Source organism: Salmo salar, chromosome 09 (assembly GCF_965601325.2).
Source record: "Salmo salar chromosome 09, fSalSal1, whole genome shotgun sequence".
Taxonomy (NCBI): Eukaryota; Metazoa; Chordata; class Actinopteri; order Salmoniformes; family Salmonidae; genus Salmo; species Salmo salar.
In genome coordinates, this window is record NC_138299.1 from 17112990 (window position 1) to 17127272 (window position 14283).

Below are 14283 nucleotides of genomic sequence, written 5' to 3' on the forward strand. Positions count from 1 at the left end.
ACTTGCCCATCCACTTCATCCTGTCTTCTAGCCTGCACAGAATGTGACTAAAATCTGCCTGTAATTGACGGCTCTATAAGTCTAAGAGCCACTCCATCACGTCCTAGAGTGCTGCTTCTCCACAGTAGACCCCCAGGCCTCCAAGCTCCACACACAGCCCAGCATGAGGAGAGGGTAGGACAGAGATTTAGAGATGGAGAGCTGGGAGTGTGAGTGGGAGAGAATGGGAGTGGGAGAGACAGAGTAGTAGGAGTGGGAATGCTGCGGCTTGCAGTCAGTGTGTCCTCCACATGCCGTAGGGGAGGAGAACGCTTGGAGACAGATTCATGATGTTGATGGATCTGAAGGGAGAGTGAAGCGTACCTCCAGCAGATGGTTGTCTGGGGCTGTCATCAGCCATCCTGAGTAATAGGAAACCCACAGTCTCTGTCTCTGAGGGGGAGGAGGGCCGTACAGATGTTTTCCTTGTACACAGCCCCTACTGAGGACCACGGGCCAGATGACTGCTGGTGAAATGAATACTGCTCGCTCTGCATTGTGGATCTCTTGTGGCTCATTGGTGTCAGATACTGAGATTTGGCCAGTGAAGAGTCAAATCAAATCAAATCAAATCAAATCAAATTTATTTTTATATAGCCCTTCGTACATCAGCTGATATTCTCAAAGTGCTGTACAGAAACCCAGCCTAAAACCCCAAACAGCAAGCAAAGCATGTGAAAGAAGCACGGTGGCTAGGAAAAACTCCCTAGGAAAAACTCCCTAGAAAGGCCAAAAACCTAGGAAGAAACCTAGAGAGGAACCAGGCTATGAGGGGTGGCCAGTCCTCTTCTGGCTGTGCAGGGTGGATATTATAACAGAACATGGTCAAAATGTTAAAATGTTAAAATGTTCATAAATGACCAGCATGGTCAAATAATAATAATCATAGTAGTTGTCGAGGGTGCAACAAGCACGTCCGGTGAACAGGTCAGGGTTCCATAGCCGCAGGCAGAACAGTTGAAACTGGAGCAGCAGCACGGCCAGGTGGACTGGGGACAGCAAGGAGTCATCATACCAGGTAGTCCTGAGGCATGGTCCTAGGGCTCAGGTCCTCCGAGAGAAAGACAGAAAGAGAGAAAGAGAGAATTAGAGAGAGCATATTTAAATACACACAGGACACCGGATAAGACAAGAGAAATACTCCAGATGTAACAGACTGACCCTAGCCCCCCGACACATAAACTACTGCAGCATAAATACTGGAGGCTGAGACAGGAGGGATCAGAAGACACTGTGGCCCCATCCGATGATACCCCCGGACAGGGCCAAACAGGCAGGATATAACCCCACCCACTTTGCCAAAGCACAGCCCCCACACCACTAGAGGGATGTCTCCAACCACCAACTTACCGTCCTAAGACAAGGCCGAGTATAGCCCACAACGATCTCCGCCATGGCACAACCCAAGGGGGGGGGGGGGGGGCCAACCCAGACAGGAAGACCACGTCAGTGACTCAACCCACTCAAGTGACGCACCCCTCCCATGGACGGCATGGAAGAACACCAGTAGGCCAGTGACTCAGCCTCTGTAAAAGGGTTAGAGGCAGAGAATCCCAGTGGAAAGAGGGGAACCGGCAAGGCAGAGACAGCAAGGGCGGTTCGTTGCTCCAGCCTTTCCGTTCACCTTCACACTCCTGGGCCAGACTATACTTAATCATAGGACCTACTGAAGAGATAAGTCTTCAGTAAAGACTTAAAGGTTGAGACTGAGTCTGCGTCTCTCACATTGGTAGGCAGACCATTCCATAAAAATGGAGCTCTATAGGAGAAAGCCCTACCTCCAGCCGTTTGCTTAGAAATTCTAGGGACAATTAGGAGGCCTGCGTCTTGTGACCGTAGCGTACGTGTAGGTATGTACGGCAGGACCAAATCGGAAAGATAGGTAGGAGCAAGCCCATGTAATGCTTTGTAGGTTAGCAGTAAAACCTTGAAATCAGCCCTTGCCTTAACAGGAAGCCAGTGTAGGGAGGCTAACACTGGAGTAATATGATCAAATTTTTTGGTTCTAGTCAGGATTCTAGCAGCCGTATTTAGCACTAACTGAAGTTTATTTAGTGCTTTATCCGGGTAGCCGGAAAGTAGAGCATTGCAGTAGTCCAGCCTAGAAGTAACAAAAGCATGGATTAATTTTTCTGCGTCATTTTTGGACAGAAAATTTCTGATTTTTGCAATGTTACGTAGATGGAAAAAAGCTGTCCTTGAAACAGTCTTGATATGTTCTTCAAAAGAGAGATCAGGGTCCAGAGTAACGCCGAGGTCCTTCACAGTTTTATTTGAGACGACTGTACAACCATCCAGATTAATTGTCAGATTCAACAGAAGATCTCTTTGTTTCTTGGGACCTAGAACAAGCATCTCTGTTTTGTCCGAGTTTAAAAGTAGAAAGTTTGCAGCCATCCACTTCTTTATGTCTGAAACACAGGCTTCTAGCGAGGGCAATTTTGGGGCTTCACCATGTTTCATTGAAATGTACAGCTGTGTGTCGTCTGCATAGCAGTGAAATTTAACATTATGTTTTCGAATGACATCCCCAAGAGGTAAAATATATAGTGAAAACAATAGTGGTCCTAAAACGGAACCTTGAGGAACACCGAAATTTACAATTGATTTGTCAGAGGACAAACCATTCACAGAGACAAACTGATATCTTTCCGACAGATAAGATCTAAACCAGGCCAGAACTTGTCCATGTAGAGCCATTCCAAACTGCCATAGATGCAGATTCAGTATGCTGTTCACCATAAATGTATTGTATACTGAACAAAAATATGATTTTACTGAGTCAAAGTCAGGAAATCAGTCAATTGAAATGAATTCATTAGGCCCTAACCTATGGATTTCACATGACTGGGCAGGGGTGCAGCCATGGGTCGGCCTGGGAGGGCATAGGCCCACCCACTTGACAGCCAGGCCCACCCACTGGGGAGCCAGGCCCAGCCAATCAGAATGAGTTTTCCCCCACAAAAGGGCTTTATTACAGACATAAATACTCCTCAGATGATCCCACAAGGGAAGAATAGAGATGGTCAAGTATATAATGTTGTCTTTATCTGTTGTGGTCTAGTACTGCTCTTTTGCTAGCTAGGGTCATCTGCTTTAAGTGCTGCCTGTCTTCCCAGTGGCTTACTTGGCGTGTGAACTGCTGGATCAACCAGGATCAAGGGGCAGGGCGATTTCGGACTTGTTTTGGGTAGTCAGTGGCTGTATTGAGGGGGGGCGTGGTTTCACCTCTCCTAGGCAATCAGCAATTAGTGCAGGGAGGTGTGCTCTCCACCTCTGCTAGGCAATTGGCAATTATTGTTAATTCTTCAGTCTCCCCTGGTTTCTCAGCGGCAGTTGTAAGCAGCGGTCATGTCAGTGGCGATTTTGTCACAAAACTAAGACAGTCGCAGAAAAACAAAGATGGTTTTGTGGAGTTTAGAGGAAGGAAAGAGAGAAAGGCTCCACACCACTCTCTCACTTGTGTATCTTAGCTAGTTATTTACAGATCTCATTTTGCTCTTTTGTAGCTTTGTCAACTGTGTGCGTTTTCTATACGTGTTCCCACCTCTCTCTGTAGGCTTTACAGATGCTCCCCACCACTTGGCTGCAACCCTTCTAATTTTAGTGTACCCTGCACGCACAGCCCATGTGAAATTCCAGATCTCTGGCAGCGTTTGGGAATGCCTAGTTCATCTCAGCCTACGCTGCCCTTCAGTCCCTTGACTTTTTGGCCCTGACAGAGACATGGATCACCCCAGAGAACATCTGACTGTTTTCTCTCATAGTCCGACAGCATCTGGTCGTCGCGGTGCTGGCATAGGTCTACTCAAGTGGAGATTTTTTTCTCCTTCTCTCACCTGTCCATCTCCTCATTTGAATTCCATACTGTCACTTGTCCACTCAAGCTTAACATCTATTGCCCATCAGGTGCCCTTGGAGAGTTCCTCAATGAGTTTGACCACTTGATAAGCTCATTTCCTGGCGATGGCTCACCGCTCTTCGTACTTGGCGACTTCAACCTCCCGACGTCTGCCTTCAATTATTGTCTTTCCAACTTCCTCATCTTTACTAGAGGCTGCTCGCCTAGTAATCTCACTGAACCCCCCCCCCCCCCATTTCTCTGATCACTACTCTGTTTCCTTTTCTGTCTTCCTTTCCTCCAACCCGAACCACTCAGCCCCAACCCAGATGGTCATGCGCCGTTACAATCTTAGCTCTCTCTCTCCCACTACTCTCGCCTCTTCCATCCTATCATCTCTCCCTTCTGCTAAATCCTTCTGTCTCCTGATTCTGCCTCTTCGACCCTACTCTCCTCCCTTTTCCGCATCCTATGACTTGCACTGTTCCCTTTCCTCCCGGCTGGCTCGGCCCTCCTGCTCCGTGGCTGAGTGACTCATTGCGAGCTTACAGAACAAGGCTGCGGGCAGCTGAGAAAAAATTGAGGAAAACTAAACTTCCGGAGGACCTATCTTCTCTTCCTCTGTATCTGCTGCTAAAGCCACTTTCTGCCACACTAAATTTCAACCCTAGGAAACTCTCTTCCACCTTCTCCTCCCTCCTTAATTTGGCTCCCGAGTGGCGCATCGGTCTAAGGCACTGCATCTCATCACTACAGACCCTGGTTCGATTCCAGGCTGTATCACAACCGGCTGTGATTGGGAGTCCCATAGGGCAGCGCACAGTTGGCCCAGCATCGTTAGGGTTTGGCCGGGGTAGGCCATCATTGTAAATAAGAATTTGTTCTTAACTGACTTGCGTAGTTAAATAAAGGTGAAATAAAATAATCCTCATCTCCTCCCTGTCTGCGGACGGCTTTGTCAACCACTTTGGAAAAAAAGGTTAACGACATCCGCTCCTCATTCACTCAGCCTATTGAGTTCACTGGTCCCACTCACACAGAACTACCCTACGCCTTGACCTCTGTCTCCCCTCTTTCTCAGGCTATGCACACTCTTGGATTGCATCCTACCTGACAGGCCGCTCCTACCAGGTGATGTGGAGAGGATCTGTGTCTGCACCACATACTCTCAGTACTGGTGTCTCCCAGGGCTCGGTTCTAGGCCCTCTCCTCTTCTCTCTATACACCAAGTCACTCAGCTCCGCTCAACCTCGACAAGACAGAACTGCTCTTCCTCCCAGGGAAGGCCTGCCCGCTCAAAGACCTCTACATCACGGTTGACAACTCCACAGAGATGCCCTCCCGGAGTGAAAAGAACCTTGGCATGACCCTGGACAACACCCTTTCGTTCTCTGCAAACATCAAAGCAGTGACCTGCTCCTGCAGGTTCATGCTCTACAACATCCGTAGAGTATGGTCCTACCTCACACAGGAAGCGGCGCAGGTCCTAATCCAGGCACTTGTCCTCTCCCGTCTGGACTACTGCAATTAGCTGTTGGTTGGGCTCCTCGCTTTTGCCATCAAACCCCTGCAACTTATCCAGAATGCAGCAGCCTGCCTGTTTTTCAACCTTCCCTTTCAAGTTCTCTCATGTCACCCTGCTCCTCCACACACTCCACTGGCTTCCAGTTGAAGCTTGCATCCACTACAAGAACACGGTGCTTACCTACGGAACTGCAAGAGGAACTGCCCCTCCCTAACTTCAGGCTATGCTCAAACCCTACACCCCAACCCAAGCACTCCGTTCCCAAGGTCCTCCTCACCTCAACCCCCCCCCCAAAAAAAAGAACACTTAACCAGCGCTTGCACTTGTCCCCTACCCCAAGCTCTGACTCTACTGACAGCTACGTTATTGAAGAAAAATGTACTTTCTATGCCTGTGATATGTGGTTGTCCCACAGTACATTCGTCTTAAGATAGCTAACTGAAAGTCGCTCGGTATGAGAGTGTCTGCTAAATGACTAAAATGTGTGACAAAACGGCACATTCTAAAGTGGCCTTTTACGCCCCCCAGCACAAGGTGCACCTGTGTAATGATCATGCTGTTTAATCAGCTTCCTGATATGCCACACCTGTCAGGTGGATGGATTATCTTGGCAAAGGAGAAATGCTTTCTAATAGGGATATAAACGAATTTGTGCACAAACTTTGAGAGAAATAAGCATTTGTGGGATTTCTTTATTTCAGCTTGTGAAACATGGGACCAACACTTTACATGTTGCGTTTGTATTTTTGTTCAGTGTAAAATGTACTGTAGTTTGTTTTTCAGTTTTGTATAGTGGCAAGGACAATGATGCCAGATCATTGTATTTCTCAGTATCTTTGTAAGGGAAATAGCCAAACTCTCTCCTCTCAACAAATATAACCAATAGATTTATACAGTGAGCCTGTATAGGTGTTCCTCCTAGAGCACATTGTACTACAGCACTATTCATCTAAGCCTATTCCTATCCTATAAACGGGGTCAACCATGGTATCAAGAGTATAGGAAAGTTATTTCAATGACTCGGTGCAGAGCGGTAAACGCCTGAAGGCTTGGACTCGATTCATCATAGTCCCAAGGTAAAAAAAAATGCTAAAAATACTTCACCCTCCCTAAAACAAAATGCCTAGGTTGGCAGAGTTTGCTTATCAATATCTTGAGAGATCTATTGCCCCTCTTATCTTAAATGAATGCTGGTTTAGCTGTTACTCAACGGCGTGTTTTCTAAATCCTGCCTGTTTAACATGAACAACATTCCATGCCAAAAAAACATTTAGGTATTCTGAAAACAAGCTAGTGGAGCAATCCTGGCCACGTTTCAGGAAAAGAAGGTCAGCTTCAAACAGGCAATCACAGGCGGGTTCTGTGAAACACTACGCAAGTCGGAGAAAAAGGAGCTATAGTATTGAAAGGATCAGTCCATAAGCTGTCAACTCTACTGTTTTTTGAAGATACTAATTAAAAACTTCTAGCGCTGTGATTTTACAACTTCTTTTCAGCCTGTTCAGTGAACGCTTCAATTGAGCTGTGTGTTTTTTCACACAAACACAATACAGTAAGCCTCCACTTCTGGGGAAACATTTGTCTGTGGAGCAATAACATAATTTTTTATTAATTTGTTTCAGGCTAGCTAGACTAATGAAAGTACTGTAGCTCAAAGGACTCTGCATTTCACAAACAATATATATGTTTTGGCAGATTCCACAAATGCGTTTCTGTTTCTTTAACACTTTCCAAACCGGTCCTATCCCTCTTCAGACAATGCTTAATAATTACGTGTGAGGAAAGGCCTGTTTCAATTCCCACTGTGTAGTCGTGGTGTACCTTACCTTTAGCCAATCTTTTCTGATGCTTATGATGATCTGAAATATTTAAAGCGCTCCTTTGAACTGTCAGGGTGTGTTGTTTTCTTACAGCTCCCCTGTTTGTCATCTAGCCTAGCGTAGCTCATACTGCTTCTCTCAGCACTTTACAGCAGCAGCGAGGTCATTGCCGTTACTCCCCCCAGCCTCTCGGATGACTGCTGGAACGGGAGGGGCGTAGTCTTGGACAATGCAAGGTCATTTTCAGCTGCTGTTGATGACCATATTTTATCTCTAATATGGACTCTCATGAAGATGATGGTTGTCAGAAAGAAAAAGACTCGCATTAACGATGGTGAAGTATTGGCGCGCTTTGGGTGATTTGTTCCTCAGCGACGCATTACAGCACTGCAGTTATTGCTGATTGGGTTTTGATGACTGATAGAGCGTTGAGATTCTTGGCCCGGCCTATATCCGTCTTTGTACCTGTCAACATCATGACTCCAGAGGTGCTTCACGGAAACATGTTTAGTGACATCATTACCCGCGCCTAGGATTCATGCATTTTTATTTCATTCCTCTGTGGTGAACTATGAAGATACTAGCTGTAAAATGTTATTGATAAAAAAAAATGTTTATGGATAAAGAGCTGATTTACGCGCACATGTTTAGTTTGTCTCATAACCACCTACATCGATACAACCTTTATCACGCATCTCTTGTTGTTCTCTGTTCAAGTTATACGGAGCATATGCAGGACGAGTCGACTTGATGCTCAAGGTGGGATATACAGTTAGATTAACCCTATACCTGGAAGTCTGCAGGGTTCAAAGCTCTCATCCCAGAGCTGAGCCCACATCCCTGAGCTGTCATGACGGCAACTCAAGGCGAGAGCCTTTTGAAGGAAATGTAGGTTAAATAGACAGAGGAGCGGATCTTATTAACGTTTTCCCAAGAGGAGAGCTGCTATTTGATCTCCACTCTGTTGCATAAACAAGAGGAGAGAGAGCCTTGAATAATCTATGTTTGTTTCAGGAAAGCACATTTCTCCCAACATCCCACCGCTGACTTGGCTGTAATCAGCTGTAATGAGACAAGAGATTGGAGATTCTCTCAGAGTAACTATCTCGTTATCGGAGTCCTCTTGCATTCGCATGTTTTCAAAGGAAAATAAACCGTGTGTATATGTGTTTAAAATCATTAGAAAATACATGACTGATTCTAGTGCAAAATAGTTTATTTTCTTTTGTCTACAGATTTTTTGTAAAAAGTCAGAAATAGGTTGACCAGCTAAACTAATCTCTTCTATATTAGGCAGACCATAGATACTTGACAGTTATACATTGGTATGACAGTTATACATTGGTATGTTTATTATTTTACACAGGCTAGTAGGGCTGGGTGATAATGCCGAAATATATCACCATTTTTCTTATTTTTGGCGGGATTTGACGGTATTTTATGATTCTGAATAAAAGTTCTTAGTATATTTTATTAGTAGTGCATGACCCTAGGATGGCAACAAATGAATTCTTAGTGGTTTTAATGGGCTTTCTCTATTCTGATTATTTTATACTCAACCAAACTAGGACAAAACTGACAGCGAAGTAGTCAAATTTATTGAACTGTTTTTATTTAGCACTGTATCAAAATACCTTCTATAGACGGGATTGTAAAAATCCATACCGGTATGTGGCTCCACGCCAGTATATCTAGAAATATGATTATATCACCCACCCTACAGGCTAGCACAGATATGGGGGCTTAAGACTTCCACCTACTCTATGAGAAGCATGGATTTAGTCCCCAGCTGGGAGTAAGACCAGTATTCTTGGATTCTTAGTAGGGTATATTTCTCTCCAGTCTGACCTGGCAATTCCTGTTCATATTAGTCAGATTTCAAGTTAGCTAGGCTGTTTTGATGCTGGCTTGGCTGATGGGATGCTCGGTGGACCCAGAGGATGGGATGGGGGATACAGATTGACTCTCCTCCATGGTACCCATGCTGAACTGACTGGCTCCAACAGCTGTTGCTTTTTGTGCCAGTCTACTTGTATAAACGCAGCAGCAGCAAGCCTACACATGCTGTCATTCATTATGATTATGTTCAGGCTCAGACTGAACATAACATCCCCATTTGAAACAACTCTCCTACGGTTAGTTATTTCATGCCACTTGCTAATGCAATAAGAGATACCTGGATTCTGAACCTGCTTTATAGAGTGATTCTGCTTTTTTTCAATCCCATTTGCAGACAGTCGGTAATGTTTCCTGACCACGTGTTATGAAGGGAGAGAAACCTCTTGTCTCTTCTGTCTAATTCAGCTGTTTTCAGACAGCTGCTGTGTGTGTGTGTGTGTGTGTGTGTGTGTGTGTGTGTGTGTGTGTGTGTGTGTGTGTGTGTGTATATATATATATATATATATATATATATATATATATATATATATATATATATATATATATATATATAGTTGAGGTCAGAAGTTTACATACACTTAGGTCGGAGTCATTAAAACTCGTTTTTCAACCACTCCACAAATTTCCCTGGGAGCAATTTCCAAAACGCCTGAAGGTACCACGTTCATCTGTACAAACAATAGTACGCAAGTATAAACACCATGGGACCACGCAGCCGTCATACTGCTCAGGAAGGAGACGCATTCTGTCTCCTAGAGATGAACGTACTCTGGTGCGAAAAGTGCAAATCAATCCCAGAACAGCAAAGGACCTTGTGAAGATGCTGGAGGAAACAGGTACATAAGTATCTATATCCACAGTAAAACGAGTCCTATATCGACATAACCTGAAAGGCTGCTCAGCAAGGAAGAAGCCACTGCTCCAAAACCACCATAAAACCAGACTACGGTTTGCAACTGCACATGGGGACAAAGATTGTACTTTTTGGAGAAATGTCCTCTGGTCTGATGAAACAAAAATAGAACTGTTTGGCCATAATGACCATCATTATGTTTGGAGGAAAAAGGGGGAGGCTTGCAAGCCGAAGAACACCATCCCAACCATGAAGCACGGGGGTGGCAGCATCATGTTGTGGGGGTGTTTTGCTGCAGGAGGGACTGGTGCACTTCACAAAATAGATGGCATCATGAGGGAGGAAAATTATGTGGATATATTGAAGCAACATCTCAAGACATCAGTCATGAAGTTAAAGCTTGGTTGCAAATGGGTTTTCCAAATGGACAATGACCCCAAGCATACTTCCAATGTTGTGGAAAAATGGCTTAAGGACAACCAAGTCAAGGTATTGGAGTGGCCATCACAAACCTTGACCTCAATCCTATAGAACATTTGTGGGCAGAACTGAAAAAAGTGTGTGCGAGCAAGGAGGCATACAAACCTGACTCAGTTACATCAGCTCTGTCAGGAGGAATGGGACAAAATTCACCCAACTTATTATGGGAAGCTTGTGGAAGGCTACCCAAAACGTTTGACCCAAGTTAAACAATTTAAAGTAATGCTACCAAATACTAATTGAGTGTATGTAAACTTCTGACCCACTGGGTTGGTGCTAAAATAAATCATTCTCTCTACTATTATTCTGACATTTCACATTCTTTGGAAATTGCTCCCAAGAATGAACCAGACTTTTTCTGAGGTCTTGGCTTATTTATTTTGATTTTCCCATGATGTCAAGCAAAGAGGTACTGAGTTTGAAGGTAGGCCTTGAAGTACATCCACAGGTACACCTCCAATTGACTCAAATTATGTCAATTAGCCTATCAGAAACTTCTAAAGCCATGACATTACATTTACATTTACGTCATTTAGCAGACGCTCTTATCCAGAGCGACTTACAATTTGGTGCATTCACCTTATGATATCCAGTGGAACAACCACTTTACAATAGTACATCTATATCCTTTTTTGGGGGGGGGGGGGGGGGGGGGGGTTAGAAGGATTACTTTATCCTATCCCAGGTATTCCTTAAAGAGGTGGGGTTTCAGGTGTCTACGAAGGTGGTGATTGACTCCGCTGTCCTGGCGTCGTGAGGGAGCTTGTTCCACCATTGGGGTGCCAGGGCAGCGAACAGTTTTGACTGGGCTGAGCGGGAACTGTGCTTCCTCAGAGGTAGGGGGGCCAGCAGGCCAGAGGTGGATGAACGCAGTGCCCTTGTTTGGGTGTAGGGCCTGATCAGAGCCTGAAGGTACGGAGGTGCCGTTCCCCTCACAGCTCCGTAGGCAAGCACCATGGTCTTGTAGCAGATGCGAGCTTCAACTGGAAGCCAGTGGAGTGTGCGGAGTAGCGGGGTGACGTGAGAGAACTTGGGAAGGTTGAACACCAGACGGGCTGCGGCGTTCTGGATGAGTTGTAGGGGTTTAATGGCATAATTTTCTGGAATTTTCCAAGCTGTTTAAAGGCACAGTCAACCTAGTGTATGTAAACTTCTAACCCACCGGAATTGTGATACAGTGAATTGTGTGTGTGTAGATAGACAGACATCTATCTAGGGGCTATAGGAACACTGAGCAGCCTGACTGCAACCCTGCCTATGCGCAGTACATCCCATACCATCCGGACATCTTTAAAAAAAATGTTGCTGGTAGCCGACAGCCATCCCCAACTGTTCTCACACCCAAACACACACACGATTGAATAAAGGCATGTTGCTTCCACAAAATAGTTTTATTAGTAAAAAATATAACTAGCCTACTTGCACAAGCACATTGAGACAACAGTTACCAGAACACTTTAACTGTTGATAATCGTCTGGCAAATTTAAGAAGTGCATCCACAAAAATAAGCTGCAATTATCAAAATGATAATTCTTGTCTTGGTTTCTGCAGGAGAGTGGCAACTGTTTAGACATCTAGAGGCTGTTCTTTGTTCCCAGACAATTTTAAGCTAATGAAATGGTGCGCTGGCTGATGAACAGGCTGCACATCTATATAACAAAACAAACCTCCAGCTCACATTGGCCGGCTCAAATCGCATCAGACAGAAATGGCTTTACTGTTTTTCAGACTGCCAGTTGTATTATGTACACTTGAACTGGTCCAGAGGACTTTGCAATGCTCAGCCACTTGAAACAAACTGCTGTCAAACAAGGTAACACAAGCAAAGGTGCAATTGAGTAGTCTTCTGAAGAAGTTAGTGTATGAACATAAGACGTTTGAACGAAACAGGAAAGCATGTTAGCTTGCCAGAAAAATGTTTTTATTATTAGGTCCACAAATTTCCTAGACAAATGTGAACAGTTATCTGCAGAGTTGTAAAGAGGAAATCCTGAAGCATGATTTAAACATTACAAAAAAATAAAGTGTGCAAGCCTTTCCCGATTTAAACTAAAATTGTTTATGCCTCTGGAATTGTGTGCTTTGGAATAATACGGTTGAAAAACCAACCCTGGAAAGCTGCATCCTACTGTAAACGATTGCCTAGTTTACTCAACTTAGTCTTGCACAACAAACAATGAATCCATAAAACATTTGCGAATATAGAATTTATATACAAACACGTAGAATAAAAAGTAAACCGCATGAAGTACAACACCGGATCAAACTTGACATGCGTCGATTTGGCACTTTCTCAAACACATACAGTACCAGTCAAAAGTTTGGACACCTACTCATTCAAGGGTTTTTCTTTATTTTTACTATTTTCTACATTGTAGAATAATAGTGAAGACATCAAAACTATGAAATAACACATATGGAATCATGTAGTAACCAGACAAGTGTTAAACAAATTCTTCAAAGTAGCCACCCTTTGACTTGATGACAGCTTTGCACACGCTTGGCATTCTCTCAACCAGCTTCATGAGGTAGTCACCTGGAATGCATTTCAATTAACAGGCGTGGCTTATTAAAAGTTCATTTGTGGAATTTCTTCTTAATGCATTTGAGCCAATCAGTTGTTGTGACAAGGTAGGGGTGGGTAAACCGAAGATAGCCCTATTTGGTAAAAGACCAAGTCCATATTATGGTAAGAACCGCTCAAATAAGCAAAGAGAAACGACAGTCCATCATTACTTTAAGACATGAAGGTCAGTCAATACGGAAAATGTCAAGAACTTTGAAGGTTTCTTCAAGTGCAGTAGAAAAAACCATCAAGCGCTATGATAACTGGCTCTCATGAGGACCGCCACAGGAAAGACCCAGAGTTACCTCTGCTGCAGAGGATAAGTTCATTAGGGGCGGCAGGTAGCCTAGTGGTTAGAGCGTTGGACTTGTAACTGAAAGGTTGCAAGATCGAATCCCCGAGCTGACAAGGTAAAAATCTGTCATTCTGACCCTGAACAAGGCAGTTAACCCACTGTTCCTAGGCCGTCATTGTAAATAAGAATTTGTTGTTAACTGACTTGTCTAGTTAAATTAAGGTAAAATAAATAAAACGGCGTTACCAGCCTCAGAAATTGCAGCCCAAATAAATGCTTCACAGAGTTCAAGTAACAGACATGTCTCAACATCAACTGTTCAGAGGAGACTTGAATTAAAACCACTACTAAAGGACACCAATAACAAGAATAAACTTGCTTGGGCCAAGAATCACAAGCAATGGACATTAGACCGGTGGAAATATATCCTTTGGTCTGATGAGTCAAATTTGAGATTTTTGGTTCCAACTGTAGGTGAACGGATGATCTCTGCATGTGTGGTTCCCACCATGAAGCATGGAGGAGTGATGGTGTGGGGGTGCTTTGCTGGTGACACTGTCTGTAATTTATTTAGAATTCAAGGCACACTTAACCAGCGTGGCTACCACAGCATTCTGCAGCGATACGCCATCCAATCTGGTTTGCGCTTAGTGGGACTATAATTTGTTTTTCAACAGGACAATGACCCAAAACACACCTCCAGGCTGTGTAAGGGCTATTTGACCAAGGAGAGTGATGGTGCTGTATCAGATGACCTGGCCTCCACAATCACCTGACCTCAACCCAATTGAGATGGTTTGGGATGAGTTGGACCACAGAGTGAAGGAAAAGCAGCCAACAAGTGCTCAGCATATGTGGGAACTCATTCAAGGCTGTTGGAATAGCATTCCTCATGAAGCTGGTTGAGAGAATGCCAAGAGTGTGGAAAGCTGTCATCAAGGCAAAGGATGGCTACTTTAAAGAA

At 44.4% G+C, this 14283-nt stretch overlaps 1 protein-coding gene across 5 annotated transcripts in view; it reads left to right on the forward strand.

Annotated features, from left to right (window-relative positions):
• tfb1m (transcription factor B1, mitochondrial) overlaps nt 1-14283 on the forward strand; it is a 41964-nt gene that overhangs the window by 13619 nt on the left and 14062 nt on the right. The window lies entirely within an intron of this gene.